Raw genomic sequence first — 6580 nt, forward strand, 5'->3', positions numbered from 1 at the left:
TTTCTTGACTTTGCTCCACCTCGGCCGGGGCTGCGGCTGGCGCGGCCTTGGCCCGACGCTCCTCCCTAACCGCCACCAGGGCTGCGCTGGCGGAGTAGGGTGTGGCTGCAAGGTAGAGCACCAAGGGCTCCCGAGGGCGCGGAGCTACCATCACCGGAGGGCTGGTAAGGTACTTCTTGAGATCTTGGAATGCCTTGTCGGCCTCTTTAGTCCATTCGAACGGGCCCTTCTTCTTCATCTGCTTGAAGAAGGGCAATGCTCGCTCCCCCAGCTTGGAGATGAAGTGTCCCAACGCGGTTACTCGCCCGGTGAGCTTCTGCATTTCTCTGAGGGTCTTCGGCGGACTCATGTCTTCGACTGCCTTGACCTTCTCTGGGTTAGCCTCAATGCCCCTGTGGGATATGAGGAAGCCCAAGAGCTTGCCGAGGGGACTCCGAATACGCACTTCTCCGGGTTGAGCCGCAGATCCACTTCACGGAGGCTCGCGAAGGTTTCTTTCAGGTACTGTATCAGGGTTTTCGCCTCCCGAGACTTCACCACGATGTCATCGATGTAGGCCTCGGCGTTTCTCCCGAGCTGCCGGCCCAAGGCGATGTGCATCAGTCGCTAAAAGGTCGCGCCTGCGTTGCGCAACCCGAATGGCATGCAGGTATAACAGTATACTCCACACGGGGTCAAGAAGGCCGTTTTCTCCATGTCTTCTACCGCCATCTTGATCTGGTGATAGCCCGATAAGGCATCCAGGAAGCACAGCAGGTCACACTCGGTGGTAGAATCGACGATCTGGTCGATGCGAGGGAGCGGGAATGGATCCTGAGGGCTGGCCTTGTTGAGGTTGGTGAAGTCGACACACATGTGTTCCTTTCCTCCTTTTCTTGGCACAACAACAGGGTTGGCCACCCATTCAGGATCTATTGCAACAAAATCCTTCATCGCAATACATGCCGATTTGTGGCGATAAGTACCTATTGCCACAAAACATCATTCGTTGGCAGCCGTTGCGACTGGACGCATGGTAATAGGTTATTGCCACAAAAAAGCAATCATGGCAATAGAGTGCGCTATTGCAACAACCATGTGGGAAGTCGCCATATGTTTTTCCATGGCAACACTCACCTGCTGCCACAATTTGCTTTGTGAAGATAGCTTTAATGCAACATGTAAAGAATCGTGGTGACTAATAGCTCGTGGCGATAGACATTTGTGGCAACAACTTATGCCAACGACGCTCGTTTCGTGGTGCATACTCTTTCATGGCAATAGTCAATTATGGCAATAAACTATGGCAACAATCCTTGTTTTCATGGCATTAGGCATTTTGCCATGAACCGCTACATTTGTGGCATTAACTTATGGACACAAATATTCCGGTCGTCGTAATAAGAAATTGCAACATACTAGTTTTGGTGGTGATAAGTAGGTATCCCAACGGATGAAATGTTTGTAGCGAGAAACTATTGCGACAATTTTAATTTTCGTGGTGCTAACATGTGGCAACCAAAAGTGGGGTTGTGGCAATAGCCTACTGCAACCTAAAAAAAATACAGGCATTCAATTACAATATTCAAAACCATATGTATAATATGTAAATTAATAAAATTCATAATTCTCATAGTAAATATCCATCAAATGAAACTCAAATGTAATTTAGCCATCCCAATTAAGTGCCAAGACTAAATTGTCCACGATTAGAGTCCAGTCGAGCTAGTTCTTTGGATCCTGCAATCAAGAAATCAAAAATATATAGTTCTAGTTAATGAGTGCAACATAACATATGCCATACAATTATTCCAGACCCATTGTTAAAACGAATTGTTGCCAGACTACCGGAGGAGTAATACTGTGTCAGCAAGCATGTAACTGAGGGGTAAGAACAGTTTTACAAGTGTAAATGTCTAAAGTTTATGCACAAGTACATGTACTAAAAGCTTCCGCTATTGATTTAAGTTGTGACTCGATCTATAGTTTCAGTTAAGTTCATGTCCCTAGCTAGCACATATTCATTTTTTTAAGTTGTGACTCAATGCAGCACCCACGCATGGTGAAAGAGAAGAAGCAGCTAGCAAATTATGAAGGCCAATGACATGCTCACTTGAAAGTGGACCATGAGTTTCAGTTTCTTTGTTTTCAACCTATTACGTGTTTTGTCCTCAAAACGGAAAGAACAATTATAGGTGCCGCATCAATATTTACACTATAAAAGATGAAACAAGAATAACACGATCCAACACATGAATAATCCCAGCTGATGCAAAAGCATGCCGAATGCACATCATTGAATAACTATAGAATAACCAAAAGTCAGTGTACTCACTTAAACATCCTGGGATTCTGTGTTAGACCATGTTCCATTCTTCGTGTGTATGAGAGTTAGCAGCAAGGCATACATATTTACTTAGACTCATACCTTATCAAAACTTAGTTGCGAGTAAGATTTTGATCTAATTCTGTGTTTTGTCTTCTGTTTCTTACGGTTATCGGTGTTCTTTCGGTTGTGTTCCTATCAATTCATCAAAACCAAATATAAACAGTCAGAAAAGCAATTTCATTTTAACACATAGTAGACAAAGAGTGATCTTAGAGATAACCTGAAATTTTGAATCAGTGCCAAAGTACTCAATCATCCATTCACTCTTCCGGTTGTAAATCTTCCGGCAGATTAGCCAATCTAGCTGCATCTGTTTTGTATGCCTTGTAAGTGGAGCTTAGAGTTGATCACCGGCCTCTATATCGCTCTTTCGCAATTTTGAGAACTTTTTCTTCTGTTTCTGGTGTATCTTCCAGGCCCATCTGTCCTGTAAAGCATACAACAAATGAATATACATATGCAGTGCATATCTGATATCCATGGTACAATAAGATAACACATGTGAAAAAGGTTGTATGCACTATGATATGAGCAAAATGTCGATGTAGTGTCCCAAATCATGATGCCACTTACACATTTATGCGGCTGCTTCGAATTGTGCCACAATGAACCAACAAAATAGCCAGCATTAGAAATCACAGAGAGCTTCCAATGGCATTTGCGAGAAAGAAACATAAAGGGAAACCAGGGAATCGATTATTTTGTGCAAGGTAAAAAGTGAAAGTAGTCATCCAACCAATTAGCCAAAAGACCACAATTTGTTTATACCTCCACTCAAACCATTCATAAGCAGTTTTTTGTTCTTGGTCTGTACATGGACCGCTGTCTAACATGAATGAAGAACAGGAAGGCGCTAACAAAAAAGATGATAAAATGAGCTCAAAGTAAACATATGGAAATATCCCTAATGCTAAACCTCACATGAGTGAGAGTCACTTCCAAATCACGTATGAATAAAGGAAATCCTTGTACTGTTAAAATGAATCAAACAGATGAAATGCTTAAAAGAAGAGAAAAGTGTGATACATTTTTATCTCTACTTCCTCTGCCTTCCACGGCTAATTCAAGGATATCAGAAAAGGTCTGAAATACATATAAGAGCATTTAGTTTGAATTTTCTAATATGGAAGAAAGTGAATCAATCTCATCACCGAAGAGCATGAACAATATTACCTTCTAATCAGTCTCAGGCTCGACCAATTTGGCCAAAGCACATAGATCCAAAGTATCTGCGCTACGGAGGCGCTCGTCACGGGATCCTTGCCGCCGGCCTACTTCCTCTCTTCAGGCCTGGAAAATTTGGGCAGAGCAGAGTTTGATATAATGCCATGATACTTTAGCAGTTGTTAAAGGTGAATATTAGCATATGCAAAAAGAAGAATACTGATCCAAGTCACTTACACCAACAAACTCTGCTTTCCGTTAAGAACACAAAATCAATGAACGGAAAGTGGGGTCAACTGAAGCAAGGTGAATATTAGCATAGCAAAGAGAAGAATACTAATCCAAGTCACTTACATCGACAAACTCTGCTTTCAGTTAAGAACACAAAATCAACGAATGGAATGTAGAGTCAACTGAAACAAATTTTGATCAAAGTTGTCACGCTACAACCTAAAAAACTACAAATGTCTGAAAGTTATTTATAGAACTAACACCACCCTCTACCATAGGATTCCTAGAACTGAAAAGAATAGGCTACACAGAATGGCCTCCTATTTGGGTGCACCTTATATTTCCTACAATAAACGATTGAAATGGCTAGGCATTTGATCGAGCAGGTGCTAGCCAGAGAGGAACACATCTTCCCTTACGCGTGAGATTGCAAGCCTGCTAGGAGTTCTGTTGTGCATCGTGTAGGCATGGATAAAATAGAATCTGCACATAGCAATAAGAAAATTTGTGGGGATTAAGTTAAAAGAGACCCGGGCACCCATACCCTACTGCAGAATGAAAAATAATTACGAGGAACTAAAGAAAGAAGGAGCTCACCAGGGGGAGATGCAACCAGAAGGAAGCAGGGAGGGTGCCTCGGGGTCGGAGCCTCCATGACGACGTCGGGTGTGCATCTGCCGTCGGACGGACCTGAGATAAGGAGAACAGATGAGGCAATGAAGCACCGCCGCCTCCCCCGGCATCGTGTGCTGGAACGACCACTGTGCCTCGAACTCGTCCTGAGGTCGCCGCTGCACCGCGCGGGAATAAGAGGGCAAAGCTCCTAGCCGAGGCCGCCGCGCCGCGAAGAACAGGGGCGCGGTTGCTGCTCTCCTCATCCGCATCGAGGTCGCAGCATCTGCTCCCCTCATCCGGATCGAGGCAGCACCCTCCCCTCCATGGCCGTCCTCCTCGGTTGCGGCCGTTTCTCCGTCGTCGACCGGCAGAGACGGCGGCCTCTGCCTCCGTCCTCCGCCATCTCCGCCTCAAGCTCAGATCCAATCGCCCGTGAAGACGATGTGTGATTTTGTTTAGAATAACAAGTAAGGTGGATAGTTAGGAAGGGTGTTTAGCGGTAAGGATAAATAGACTCTATTTTTTTGGTGGGAACACAAAATATTGGTGCAAACTACAGTAAACCTAAATTATGGTGATTCTTTTTGGAGGGAATGTTTAGAATAATGAAAAAAATTGAAAAAAATATATTTCAAAGCAATATAATGTTACTAAAATATGTTTGTAAAATGTTATTTATCGGTGAAAAAACCGCCATATCCGAGAATCATGGAGAGGCGATCCGGCGCCCTCCTCTCTGACGTTCTCGCCGTCGATATTTGTATATTTCTTATTTATACATTGTTTCCCGGTTATTTGGTATATATGTATGGTAAGTATAAGTAGTTCAACATGACCAACCCATGGAATCATATGTTTAGAGGATACCATATTTTGCATTGTTGTTGTCATTGAGTGTTTTCAAGTCCCTGCAAATCATCTCACAGCCGTCATCTTCCCTACGAACTAGATCGGGAGATTCCCGACGAAATCGTCTCAAGTCCGTCATCTTCCCTAAGTCCGACGGTAGGCGGCGTGTGGCAAGCTCGCATCCATGGCTGATGGAGAGGCTCGAGCTCACGGGCGAAGGTCGAGAAGAGGGATGGCGGAACTGCTTGGTCAGCATCGAGGATGGAGGAAGAGGGCGGCAGGAGCCATGGTCGACCAGGAGCAGGGTGCAAGATCACAGGGGCGGCTCGCCGGCCGGGGCTTGCCGCCCGGGTCAGGACGACATGAGCTACAACCTGGTAGGGGTGGCTGTCGCGCGGAAGTAGGGGTCGTGACGGGCGTCTAGGGATCCCAACCGTCGTCGTTCGCAGCTGGTGCCACCTGGTCCTTGGGACGATGGATCTGGCAAGATCGCCGCCACCACCGCCACAAAAAAAGTCATAAATTTTGAAAACAGTTCTTTGAATTTGAAAAAAAAACGTTAATCAATTTGAAAAAGTTCATTCATTTTGAAAAAAGTTCATCGAATTTGGAAAAAAGTTCATTGATTTTTTAAAAAGTTAACAAATTAGAAAAAATCATCAATTCTGGAAAAAGGTTCATGAATTTGAGTAAAAGTTCATGGATTTGTTGTCACTTTGTGGTTTTTTCTCATGATGTTTTTATTCTGTTTTTGTGTTTTTTCTTTCTTTATCCATTTTCTTTTTTCCTAAATGCGCGGATTCCTTTCAAATTCATGGAGTTTTTTTTAAAACCGATGAACCTTTTTTTTAAATCCATTGACTTTTCGGATTGGAACTCTAGCAAGCATCCACAACTACTAAAGATCAGCAGAGATATAGGATCGATCCTGTCAGCTGCACCTTTTTTGTGTCTTTTTTTTAGAATGAAGGCTCACGACGAGCCCGGCTTTGAATTATCAAAGCCATCAACCGGCCAGGATTACAACATCAACCCACTTACAGGAGCAGAAAAAAAACAGCTAAGAGATACATGGTGCTCTGCAACAACTAGCTAGCTTCACGCAACCTACAAGCAAAGATGGAGAAAAACTAAAGCCCAGGAGCAGCTTGAAGAGAGTGAAGCCCTCCATCGATCGCAATCCATCGCTCAGTGACACCAGGGAGGCCTTGAGGAGACACAACTTGCAGATTGGAAGAAACACGTTGTCAGCTCCATGGGTTGCGGCCAAAACGAATACACCCTTCTCCATCTCCGAAAGGGGCTCCCTGCCCCCTCACCTGGCTCAAGGCGCCGATCCGTCGGAAGATGCAA

General features: G+C 44.3%; 1 long non-coding RNA gene across 4 annotated transcripts; it reads right to left on the reverse strand.

Moving 5' to 3' along the window:
- Positions 1-1575: 1575 nt before the first annotated feature.
- On the reverse strand, positions 1576-4860 carry LOC123127811 (uncharacterized). Of its 4 annotated transcripts, none has more exons than XR_006462803.1 (6): positions 4361-4860; positions 3542-4246; positions 3395-3451; positions 2589-2795; positions 2408-2500; positions 1576-1719 (listed from the first exon to the last, which is right to left on the reverse strand). It is a non-coding gene; the product is annotated as an uncharacterized lncRNA (long non-coding RNA). The 4 variants fall into 4 exon arrangements; XR_006462804.1 differs by having other exon boundaries at positions 2315-2500; XR_006462801.1 differs by lacking the exon at positions 1576-1719 and having other exon boundaries at positions 1726-2500.
- Between the last annotated feature and the right edge of the window lie 1720 nt (positions 4861-6580).

This window comes from Triticum aestivum, chromosome 6A (assembly GCF_018294505.1).
Source record: "Triticum aestivum cultivar Chinese Spring chromosome 6A, IWGSC CS RefSeq v2.1, whole genome shotgun sequence".
NCBI lineage: Eukaryota > Viridiplantae > Streptophyta > Magnoliopsida > Poales > Poaceae > Triticum > Triticum aestivum.